This window comes from Pteropus medius, unplaced genomic scaffold (assembly GCF_902729225.1).
Source record: "Pteropus medius unplaced genomic scaffold, Ma_sr-lr_union100, whole genome shotgun sequence".
NCBI classification, from domain to species: Eukaryota; Metazoa; Chordata; class Mammalia; order Chiroptera; family Pteropodidae; genus Pteropus; species Pteropus medius.
Genome location: NW_024340848.1, coordinates 8,216,789 through 8,229,650, shown reverse-complemented (window position 1 = coordinate 8,229,650; position 12,862 = coordinate 8,216,789). Strand labels below are relative to the sequence as shown.

Here is a 12,862-nt window from a genome sequence, read left to right as displayed (position 1 = left end):
TCATTTAGGATATGTTAGTTGAATAAATTTATCATATTGCATCTCCTACTTTAGCTACATGTATATTTATACAATGTGCTCCTGGTTGGAAAATATTTTTTCATTCATTTTTGTATATGGAACTAGGCCATGTTGGTCTTCACATCATGAAGCATAAATATTGTACTTTATTTATACACAATCTACTTTGAAATATAAATATTGGTCGGAGAATAGAACATATTTATTGTTATCAGCATTGAAAACAATGTTAAAAATTCCAAATATTATCAGTGTTGAAGTTTTAAGTTGTTACTAATCTTCCCTGAATCCTGAGGCTTGAAATTTTATTTAACTACTAAAATTCTTATCTCCATCACTTACCAGAATTTTGTAATTTTCTTTTATCATTTCACTTGTTACTCAAATTCAACATTATTTTTGAATTTTTCAAATGTTCAGGTCTTAATCCCCATCTATAATTGTAACGTAAATTCCGTAGGGACAAGGGCAATTTCTTATTATGCTTTACGTGTCCCACAGCAACTAGCACAGTGTCTTGATCTTGCTAGGTCATCAAAAGTTTTATTTATTGATTTAAGTAATTAGCACTTTACTCAGGGATATGTTTAACGGATTACCAAACTGAATACAAACTACGCAGCCAGGTGTTTCAGAATCAGTTTTGTTTTCAGAACCTCAAAGCACTGACTTATTTATTCAATAAGTAATTTTGAGTACGTGTAAGATATTGTGCCAGATATGGGGTATAGAATATAATCATCTATTGAGTTCCAAATATGTGCTCAATATTGGGCACTTCATTTGTTCTTGCTTATTTAATCATCACAATCCTATGAGCTAAATATCATTATGATTCCCATTTCACCATTAAAAAAAGGGGTGGGAGAAAGCTTAATAAAGCTGCCTAAATTTAAACAGGCAGTGAATAACTAAACAAAGATATGATCCCAAACTATCCAAGGCCTTAACCATTACTCTATACTGCCTATAGATGTATATAAGAATTTACCAATGAAAAGATAAATTATGGTTTATCTTTTATCAGATGAAATTGATAGAAACTTTATAAATAGCTCTCTCCTTTTAAGCTTAAAATTTCACCATGAATATTTTGTTTCAATATTAGCAAATTATTACATTACATTTCAATATTAACAAATAAACCCATTTCAACATTCCCTGGATTTAAAGTCAAACACTATAAATGATATAACTTTTTTATAAATCACTACACTGTAGAATGTTAATGCAAATACCTAGAGGCTGAATGAAGGATAATTATTAGGATGCAGTTTTCATTAAAAACAATAAAACTATGTTTAACATTTAATATTACAAATGCTAATGTACAGTTATATATGTATCCTGTCTACAGAAAATGCCTAATAAATGTTGACCTAATGAATCAACATGAAAAAAGAACACAAGAGATTTCCTCCACAACATGCCCAAAAAAGAGTATGAACTGTGCCAAATCAAAAACCTATTCAACAGTAACTTCTGACAACTAAAGATTCTAAACACCTGATATGCACCTTCATCTAACTCAAAGATCTACATTCTCTGCACTCCCAAGGCATGACAATATGCTATGCTTAAATAAAGTGTCAGTGTTCCTCTTTTATATTTTACAATTCTTTGACCTAAAAAGAACACTTGCATTTTTAAAGATCAAGCCTTTCCAAAGAAAATTGAGAATAAATATAAATCCAGTTCCTACCTTACTGTTAGATTCGTCTACATTGAACAGCTTCCTGGTTGTGAAAAATGCAAATGATAGCTAAAACATTCTGTTAATTTCAAAGTTTCAATGCAAGATGGATTTACACAGCACTTTGGTGTTCCAGTTTATAGCTAACGAATACCACTGCTATTTTCACAGACATGAAAACAAACTAAACACTATAAAATAATTTCATGAAGCTAAGTAAAATGTACAGGACTAAGTAATGGTTGCATTCACTAGTATTTGAGAAGAAAGAAATCAGTATCATGGAGCCTAAGAATAATAGTACAAGGTCTTATATTGTTCGAAATACTAGTTGAATATTTTATGTTATTTTTCATATTAAAGAGGTCATAATTATCTATGTGTGATAACAGATTGAATAAAAATATAAAATCGATTAGAAAGGGCTGAAATTGTAATTAAACTGAACTAATCCAAAATCAACACAATAGTATAATGCCATTAGTATTCCAGCTCCTTAAATAGATGAGGAACCTAGAGTAAAAGAATTACAAATTTCAAGGAAATTAATCATATAGCTGAAAAGTGAATTGGGAAAAAAGTGTTCAAACTTGAGTTCAAAAAAGTGAACAAACTTGAGAACTGTATTTTCTATCGCCCTCAGTTTCCAAAGTTTAAAGTTTCCCTTTCTTGCTGGAAAAGTAAATTGATTCAAAATTTAGCCCTGAGAGCTTATGAATTTCAGTCTCTTTAAAAAGTAACTAACGACCACACCAAAGGCACTTGCAAGAAAATGTGAACAATCCTCTGAAGTCCTACTGTTCTTCCAAACTTGTCTCTCTCTGTACTGTCAGGCCTTTTAACACCAGTAAGAAACAGTATGGAACAGTCATTCCAAAAATTCCTGTCTTGCTATGTTATAGGCAATTTTTTGCATAAGAAAGGCAATTTATACCAGCAACAGAGGTAGAAAATGTAGCACCCTGTGGATGTACTTACTATTTAAGAAAATGGGTTTGAAGAATTCTATCTTAAAAGATCATTATTAAGAAGTACTCAAGAGGTAAAAAGCTTCTGAAACAGATCTGATTCCATCAGCTGATGTTCTTTGTGTCTAGAAGCCAGGTTTGGGGTCAGATCCAGCCGGTACAAAAATGAAGAGAGATGGATCCTTCTCTCTAGGAGTTCCCATCAACCATGACCACACATGGTAACAACATATTGCCACATGTAGCAATACTTCATATCATTTATCCTCCCTAAAATAAAATCATTAACATTTGCTAACATTTCAAATGCAAATCAATTAAAAATTTACACAGCTATCTTTATGAACTAAGTTTTCAAATGTATGTACAAATGATGACGTACATGGACATCAAATATAGAAAGAGCCCTAAACTTGGGAAAAAGAAAAAATACATATACAAAATTTGGCTACTCAGATGTTTTCTTCCCTTGGGTCTCTCTGAATATAGTACCACATTTTATTACCTGACTTTTCTTCCCTTTGAACTCTACTGTCCTTACTTCACTGTGGCTCTAGTGAGAGGTGTTGGCTGCATTGTTGCTATTTTTAAGGTGCTGAGCATTTGAGAGCTTCTTGACTTGTTGGCCTGATTTGGCATTGAAGAACTTTCCAATTTTTCCTTCCAAACTTTTCTTCCTGTATTGCTCTATAAAATGTGTTCCATTCCTCTCATGACACAATCCTCACTTATTCTTATTTTTTTCCCAATCCTTCATCATACTGACAGATGAGTGTCTGCAACAAAAGGTTTAGAAATATATCAGCCCACTCTTTAAAATGTTAACTAATTTCTCTCACTGTCAAGTAAAGAGGAATATTGAGCTGGGTCTTTCCAGGACAGGTACTTCCTCCTGAGAGCATATTAAGGCTCTTTTGGAAACTATCTTAAAAATTTTGGGTCACACAGCATCGCACTAAATTGTATCCTGGGGGCATATAAGGCACTGAGCAGCCTCCAAAGGAATTCATCTTATTCCTAGGGAATAGTTTCTCTCCCACCAAAAAATAATGTTATTTAAAATAAAATAATTGGAGGATGAGATCACCAGTCTTCTAGATGAAATCTGGAAAAAAAGTTGAGTATTAAAAGGTATAGACTTTTAGAAATGTTTTATAATTGAAACTCCTCTTTACATGAACAACAGAGGCTGAAAGAAATCACTATTGTACAGAAACAGTTCATTTTAAAAGAAATCAATTAGAAGACATTACTGAAGACAAATAAAAACATCAAGATATTTCTCATTTATATTCAAAGCTAAGGATTAGAAGAACAACCCAATTACTCACCCAATCTGCCCATTTAAGCACCTGTCAACTAAAGGGATTAATATGCCTTATGTTTATGGAATTAGGGGCAGCTCTGTCACAGTCTTTGCCTGAGAGCCATTAACAAACACATTTTCTAAGTACGTATTAACGTTTCTTAGCTGTCACTACTGTAATGACCCTGATACAAGCTAATGAAAGTGTTCAAATTTCACAGTTACGTTATTGTACATAGAAGGTAATGCACCCCCTCTGAAAAAGAGAGTTGCTCCCCCCACCTTAAAAAGCAGTTGTTGCAAATATCCAATTCATAGAAACTAATTATTCTTATATTCTCACAGGGATTTTTTTTTCTCCTTGAAGAGACAAATTAAAACAAGTGTAAGAAGGAAATGATTAAGTCACAAAAGTGTAAAAATGTAGAGAGCTACATAATGTAGAATCTGAGTTACTGGTGATACCATATGTAGCATCTGCAAATGATTATCACTCTCAGATGGTAGCAACACCTGCTTTGGCTCTGGTTTTGGTGTGAAACTCTGAAACAAAGGTATTGATACTTTACTGAATCTATTTAGGATAAGTAAAGCACTTTGGTAGTGATTTCCTTCCTTTGACAAATGGAATAAATACAAAATAAATGTGCTATGTGTACACAAAGAATTTAATTGTTATGTAAGTATTCAAATCACATAAGAATAATCAATAATAAAAACAAATTAAAATGGCAAAATACTTGAATCGACACTTCACAAAGGAAGATGTATAAATGGCCAATAAGCACATGAAAACAAGCTCTTCATCATGAATCAATGAGGAAATGGAACTGAAAACTATAATGTGATCCCCTTCATGCTCACTAGCATGGCTGAAATGGCAGAATGAGGTCAACGAGGACATGGAGCAACTGGGAATCTCACACATTGCTGGTGAGAATATAAAAATGAGAAAAAACCATCTTGTAAACTGTTACTTTCTTGAAAAGCTAACATGCATTTAACTTATATCCAGTGATTCCATGCCTAGGTGTTAACAAAGAGAAAGGAAACATGTATCCACAAAAAGATTTATATAAGAATATGCATTGCTATTTCATTCTTTAGAGCTCCCAAACTAGATACAACCCAAGTATTCATCAATAGGAGAATGGATAAATAAGTTACATATTTATATACTGCAATAACCTTCAGCAATGAAAAGGATTGAACTACTGACAAATGCAACAACATGGGTGAATGTCAAAACTACAATGCAGAAGAGAAGCAAGATATAAAAGAGTGCATGCTCTGTGATCCCATTCATCTGGAGTTCTATAACAGCAAAACTAATCTTTGGTGATAGAAAGAAGAATAATTTTTTTCCTCTGGGAGAAAGTATATTGATGGCAAAGGGGCACAAGGAACTTTCTGGGGTGACATAAATGTTCTATATCTTAACTGGAATATAAATAACACAAGTGTATACAGTTGTCAAAGGCATCTAACTGCACACTTAAAATTGTGCATTTTATTGTATGTAAATTATGACTCAATAGACAAACACAGGCCTAAGAATGATGTCACATTAATAATGACCACATAAAATCACCAAATGATAATAACTAAAACTTATATAGTATGCATATATGCCAGGCTATTCTAAGCAGCTTGCATTTATTACCTCACTTCATCCACCTAACAATCTTACGAGGTAAATGCCATCATACCCATTATACAGATGAGAATCTTAGAGGCTAGAAAACTGACCCAAGGTCTTATAGCTTGTACATCCATCTGTATTTTATCTAGACAATTAATAAATATAAGCATATGTTTATATCAACTTTAAAGAGTCTTAAGTAGCTCGGAGAGTTTGGGTTGATGAGCTCTTTAATACACATTATTACACAAGGCTATATGGTAATAAAAAAGTCATTATAGAGTATTTCTGATTCATGAATGTGCATGCTTGTGACAATTATAGGTCTCAACAAAAAAAGCTATATGAAATTGAGAAAATATAATTTTTACCAATATCCCTTGAGTGTATTTCAGGCACTGTCCTGTAAAGTCAAGACTTATGTGTGTAGCTCTGCTAGAGTTATTAATTTACTAAGGGACATCCAGCAATGGTATTTGGGGCCTGTTAGAGCTGACATTTTAAATGGTGGCTCAGATGATGAGAAAATAAATAATGCTTATTAAGTCTGCACTGACATCCAACTTGGAGGGCTTAGAGGGTGGGACACTGTTTCAAATGATCCATTTTGAGTTAAAAACAGAATGATAACTCTTACCAGTGGAGTGAAAAAGAAAACAAGGAAGGAAAGGGGAAAAAAACCATAAGGTTCAAAAGAAAAGGAAAGTTTTTTGTCAAAAAGGTAGATGAGGTAAAAGGGGTCAAATATGTGGTGAGAGAAAGAAATCTAACTATGGGAGGTGAACATATAATGTAAATATATACACGCCTTACTGTTAAAATGTACAGCTGAAACTTACCGAATTTCATTAACCAATGTTACCATAAAATAATTAATTAATTAATTTAAAAAAAAAAAAACAAAAACAAAAAACAGATTCCCAGTAAAGGTAGTATGCAGCCTCTTGCATACTGTTCCGGTTTTCACACCATTTTAATTACTTTGGCATCTTCACTATACTTGCTTAATATAATTAAACACTTAACAATCAATATAGTTTAAATTAGAGATACTCAGTTTTGGATTTCAATAATTTCATTCCACATAGGTGTGCTTGAAAAATACATATATATATATTTCTTCATTATCTTGCAAATTAATACTCTGGGGCTGAAAACCAAGAGGTAGGTTACTCAGGAGGAGGAGAAAATGCTCTAAAATCTAGATGGAATATATCTCAAGGACATTACAGTGATACACACACACGTGCGCGCACACACACACACACACACACACACACACACACACTGACTTAAGGAGAGGAACAAATCGTATAAACCACAATATGTTTTCCTGCTCCCAAGTTTGTCAGAGAATTATGCAACTCTCCCAATTGCAAAACCATAATGCCCTGTGCTACTGTATGGATTTTCCTTCAGTCACGCAGTCTCATTGCCTCTTCTCTTGTCACTTATTCCCTGTGGCCTTGTCTTCCCATGAGCATCCCCTTCCTGATATGTTCCTGTTATTAGGTCTCTAATTACAGCCATTACCAACTCCCTTATCCACAACTTCCTTATCCACACTAACCAATTAATTAATTAATCAGTTAACAAACATCAACTTAATATCTATCAAGGTACAATACTAGATACTGTGGAGGATAGAAATTGGTATATGACACTCTTCTCTAGATTCAAGGAAAATATTGTCTATTTAGGGAGTCAAGAATCTGAGTGTCTGAGAGAGTGTGTGTGTATGTGTAATTTCAGCACTACCAAACCAAAGGGAGCAATTCCAGTGTGTTGAGATGAGCATTGAAAAGACAGAGGACTTGAGCTTCTTTGCCTGAAGGAAGAGTGGAGTTCAAACTCCCAGAGAGTTATGCAAACAAAACTCAGAGATGAACATAATAAGGCCAGCTTCCCTTGAAAAGAAAGTTTGAGTCTGGAGCTAAACAAGGCCAGATCACTGAGGAAAGACCTTAAATAACATGGGGCAGAGTTTTTACTTATTCAATAGACATAATGAGTCATTGACTCATTTAAATCTTGTATCTTCTAACAGCCTACGCATAAGTAGAATTATTAAACGTGGGTCCCCCAATCCGAAGTCAGAAGCCAATCTATTGGTAGCCCTTAAGAAGAGAGATAGCATGACTAATGGGACCAGTCAGTGGACATGGGTGACTCTTGGCTACCTCCACGCCTATTTCCACGCTGACAACTACTGATCTTCTATAATGGGTATGGGTTGATTGAGGCCAAACACGAATGTATTCTCTTTGTATTAGTACAATGCAACTTTAGGCATTTCCTCACCTATAAATAAACAACATAAGAAATATTTATATAAATTAAAGACCTCTTTCAGGGCAATCTGATAAAAAAATCTCAGTGAAAATTTCAAAATGTGCAGGGATAATGGAATGTAGTGTAAAGGTGATTCAATTTTCTCATGAATTTTCTTATAAATTTATTTCTCTATAAAATAAAAGAGTTAGACTAGCTTTAATATCTCTTCAAATCTAAAAGGTGTTTTTTGGTTTTTTTACACCTATAGAACCGGTCTTCCTAGGTGGTCTCCCATCCAAGTACTAACCAGGCCCAACCCTGCTTAGCTTCCGAGATCAGACAAGATCGGGCGTGTTCAGAGCGGCATGGTTGTAGTCCAAAAAAAGGGTCTGTTTTATATCTGCGATTTCACTCATATTTTAAATCTGAGAGAGTGTGTGTGTATGTGTAATTTCAGCACTACCAAACCAAAGTTGATAGTTAAAAGGTATTAATAGTCCTTTAAAAACTTAAGAAACTAGTTTTTATTTGGCTCTAATTACAAATTAAATGCAAGATATACCTTAATATATTAATGTGGGAAAAAATAGGTCAAATTGGATAGGTATTAAGAAACTTAAACAGACGTGTGTATTAGTTATCTACTGCTATGTAACAAATTACCACAAATATGGTAATAAATGTGGCTTAAAACAATATACACTTATTATATGGCAGTTTCTCAGGGTCAGGATTCCGGGCACAGCATACGGCATCCTCCCCTCAGGCTCTCACAAGGCTGGAATTATGGTGTCAGCCATGCTGCATTCATTTCTGAAACTTGGTGCCTCTTCCAAATTCAAGTGGTAGTTGGCAACATCTAGTTCCTGAGGTCCCTATCTACTTGTTGAATGTCATCTGAGGGCCACTCTCAGCTTCTAGATGCCATTCACACTTCCATTCCATGTGGTCCTCTCCGCTGGCCTTTCACAACATGTCAGCTCACTTCTTCAGGGCTAGCAGGAGAGTCTGGCACTCCCATCTGCTCAGACAAAGCCTTACAACATAACACAACATGTCCACAGGAGAGACATCTTATCAACTTTGCCAAATCTTATTTGCTAGAAACAAGTCTCAGCTTTTGCCCACTGCTCAAGGGTAGTGGGTTATACAAGGCCATGAGCCATTGGGGGTCACTTTAGGGCGTGTTTTCAAAATGTAAAATACAAAACAATTGTGTTACTACAACCTAACTTCCTTCAGTCAATTAAAATATACATAAGTGGATAGTTAAGAACTCAAATGAGAAAGGAGGGATGCTATTGTAAAACTTTCTTATAACAGTAGCTATGACAAGAACAAGAGTAGAAAGCACATGTTCATGACTTCTAAGTAATGAGCACTGTACACATGTTATTACATTTAATAGTCACAAGAGGTCTATGAGGTTGAATCATTATCCTTATCTTATAGTAAGAAAAGAAAGGCAAAGATAGTTATGTGGCTTGCACAAAATCACACAACTACGAAGAAGTAGAACAAAACACATTAATTTAGTTTCCTATACAAAAGCAAAGGGCATATCTAGTAGTTTTATAAATCTAGTAACTAGATTACTCAGCAAATAATAATAGCCTTAATCTTCAGTTTTCTCATCTAAAAAATAGGGAAGATAATGATATTTGGTCTAGAAATATCCTAAGGTCAGTAAGATAAAATGATAATAAAATATATAAAGCACTTTACCCAAAACTGACACTTAGTAAATGCTTAAAAAGTGGTATCATTGCTATTCTATTTAAGGTCTGTGTAAACTCTAAAGTATTATACACATGAAAGTACAGGCAAGGATGCTGAATTTAATAATCTTTTATAATTTGTTTTAATTAGCAGGAAATTTTTAAGATTCTTTAGTAACTAGCCCACTACTTTTCTATTGTTAAAAGGCCCTCAAGGAATAAAGAGAAATACATATTTCATCTATCTTTCTGTAGGAGAAGCAATAAAACTATCTTATCCACAAATAACTTGAAATGTAAAAGACATTTTACCAATTCATATTGGTGAGTCAAATAAGTGGAGTGCTTACATGCTTGATAAGAATGTTCGAGTTAGCCTTTGTTAAAATGTAAAGTACTAAGATAGATAAAAATGGATTATTCAAAAGAATAAGTAGATCAAAGAAAAAATAAGATATTCAGAAATATTTAATAATACGGTCATAACATTACAGGACATTATAAAAGGTAAGTCATCCTTAATAAGTCTACAACGTGCTTTAAAATTAGATACCTATATTGTAAATTGGCTAGTCTAAAAAGGCAGATATTTCTAAGACCAGCAACGACTGTATATTTCTCCTTGAATTGTTTGTCTTTGCCTTTACCATATATTTGTTTTTCATTTTTAATTGCTTCTAATCAAAACAAATGTTGTCACTATTTATAAGTGTTGATTTACCATAGGAGAAAGTCACAAATAGGATACACATTGCTTTCCCAACAGCCACCTAACAGGACAGAGGCAGGAGGGACAAAAGCAGTGCTGAGACGATAAACGTCTAACAACTCATCTCTGGAGAGAAAACATGTTTGTCAATTCCCAAAACATATTTGTCAATTTCAAGCTATCGGTAGAATGCCACTGATCCTGAGATGGAAATAGGTGGCTCCAGCATACCACGTGGCCCTAGTGGAAAGATCAAAATGAAGCCATCAAGAAAATATTAAAATTCAGCTTAATGTAATATAACCTGTATGTCTATATTCTGAGGCCTTGAAATTTCCAAACTAGACTGGGCAGGATTACTTTGGGAAGACTTCTAGAAGAGGAATAGCATTTTTCAAAGGGAAGGACTGAAAGAAAGTACTGTAATTAACCATACTACATATATTGTATAAATGTTCTCTTAGGTAACCCCTGATTAACCACAGAAGGTAGGAGGTATCAGTCCCTCATTTTACCGATAAGAAAACAGAGGTTCAGGCAAACATCCTTATAGCTAGTAAGTGGTAGATCCTTCCATCCTTTCCTCCCTTCTATAGCTCTTTCCTACTTTTCTTCATTTCTTTTTCCTTCCTTTCTTCCCTCCCTCTCTCCCTCCTATCTCTTATGGCCCTCCTTTACTAAATATTCTAGTGTTTACTATACCCAAGACAGTGTGCCTAGAATGAAGTATATAAAAGCAAATAAATAAATATTTTAAAAATTCTACATTTAAGGAGTCAACAATATTGAATCTGGAAGACGGCGAAATCTAGACAAACAATAAATGTAGTTTTAATGAGATAAGTGCAATAATAGCAATGTGAATAGGAAGACTGAGTTAGAGCACATGAGGTGGGATTACTACCTAAGTCAGTATTCGAAGTCTGGTTTCTGGATGCTTTCTGTAAATGCATTGTTAATGGTAGCTTGGCATGCTGGGAGAAAAGAACACATGGGACTCAAAAGAGAGAGAGAATACATATTCATATTATAACAGCAGACTTAACACGAGCTCTCCTATTTCGAATTGAGAATAGAGGTTAGTTTGCTATTAAAGATAAATTTGGAAGATGTAGAACGTATATACAATGGAGTATTACTCAGTCAGAAGGAAAGATGATATACTGCCATTCGTGACAACATGGATGGATCTTGAGATAATCATGTTAAGAGAAACAAATAAGATGGAAAAAGTTGAGAACCATATGATTTCACTCAAGTGGATATAAAACCGAAAGGAACAAACGAACAAGACAAACAAATAAACAAATGAAACTCATAGACAAAGACAACAGTTTAATGGTTGCCAAAGAGAAAGGGAGAGTGAGGAGGTAGATAAGGGTAAAGAGGGTGAACTATATGGTAATGGTAGACTGGACTTTGGGTGGCGAACATACAGTGCAACATACAAGATGATGAATTATCGAAGTGTACACTTGAAAAAAATAATTTTTTTAACCAATGTCATCCTAAAACTTTAATTTAAAAATATAAATTTGACTTAACTAGTTTGGCTTTTTTATAAAAACAATTGCTAGAAACTTCACAGAGATGCTGTAACACCTCTCTTTGTTGTTCTTCAGAAGTATGTACTAGAAAAATTTTTTACAATAGTATTGTTATGACAAAAACATAATTTATCATTTAACTCAGATGCTAAAAAGAATAGAGCTAATAAATATCTTCCAAATAATAAAAGTGCATTAGCCAAAAGCTTTCCTTTTGAGAAGGCCACAAAGCAATAAATGAACAAATGAAGACTTAATAGAAAGATCTATTTGTTGTAAACAGAGAGAGGAAGTGATATTTTAATGTTTTAGCCACTTTCATCATTTAACTTTTTTCTTACAGTTAATAAAATAATAAAATTTATCCATTTGTTTTCACACAATATAGAAAAACTGAATGCTTTTGTATATTTAATATTGTAATTTTCTCACCTTTGTATATACATTTTTCCTTAAAAGATCTAAGCCTCACTTTGTACAAAAACGAGTGAATTTGCAGTACCCTAATGCTATTCTGTATCACAGTACTAGACAACGTACCATAAGGCAGGGAAAATTCAAATAATAGGACCACATTCTAAGCTTTTTATTACAACGATTATAGGCAAGAAGCTTTATTCATGTCTTTCTTCACGTTCTGTACAATGAGGACCATACAATTTTATACAAACCATTTTTCTATCAGATACGCAGCATCTCACCTCTAAAGTTAATTTATCAAACTTAAGGCGAAACTTTATAAAAATGGTACCACGTTGATTTAAAAGTGAGACTATAAAAGATAGACGAGCCTCTACCTTGTTGAGAATTGAAACAGAAGCAGGACAGTAGTTAAGACTGGAAGAGAAGCTTAATCCCTTGACAGAGCCTGAAAGAGTGGCCATATCCCCTTATCCCAGATGAGGGTGTTAGGGCCCTAAATACTACCGAACTCCTGATTACCAGTCATAGCCATTCCACTCTAGAATAAAGCACTCTATTTGA

At 33.9% G+C, this 12,862-nt stretch overlaps 1 protein-coding gene and 1 pseudogene across 2 annotated transcripts in view; both read right to left on the bottom strand.

The window, feature by feature from the left end:
• Window positions 1-12,862, bottom strand: part of HS6ST3 (heparan sulfate 6-O-sulfotransferase 3) — a 570,512-nt gene that overhangs the window by 321,166 nt on the left and 236,484 nt on the right. The window lies entirely within an intron of this gene.
• Window positions 8,164-8,281, bottom strand: LOC120582876 (uncharacterized; annotated as a pseudogene).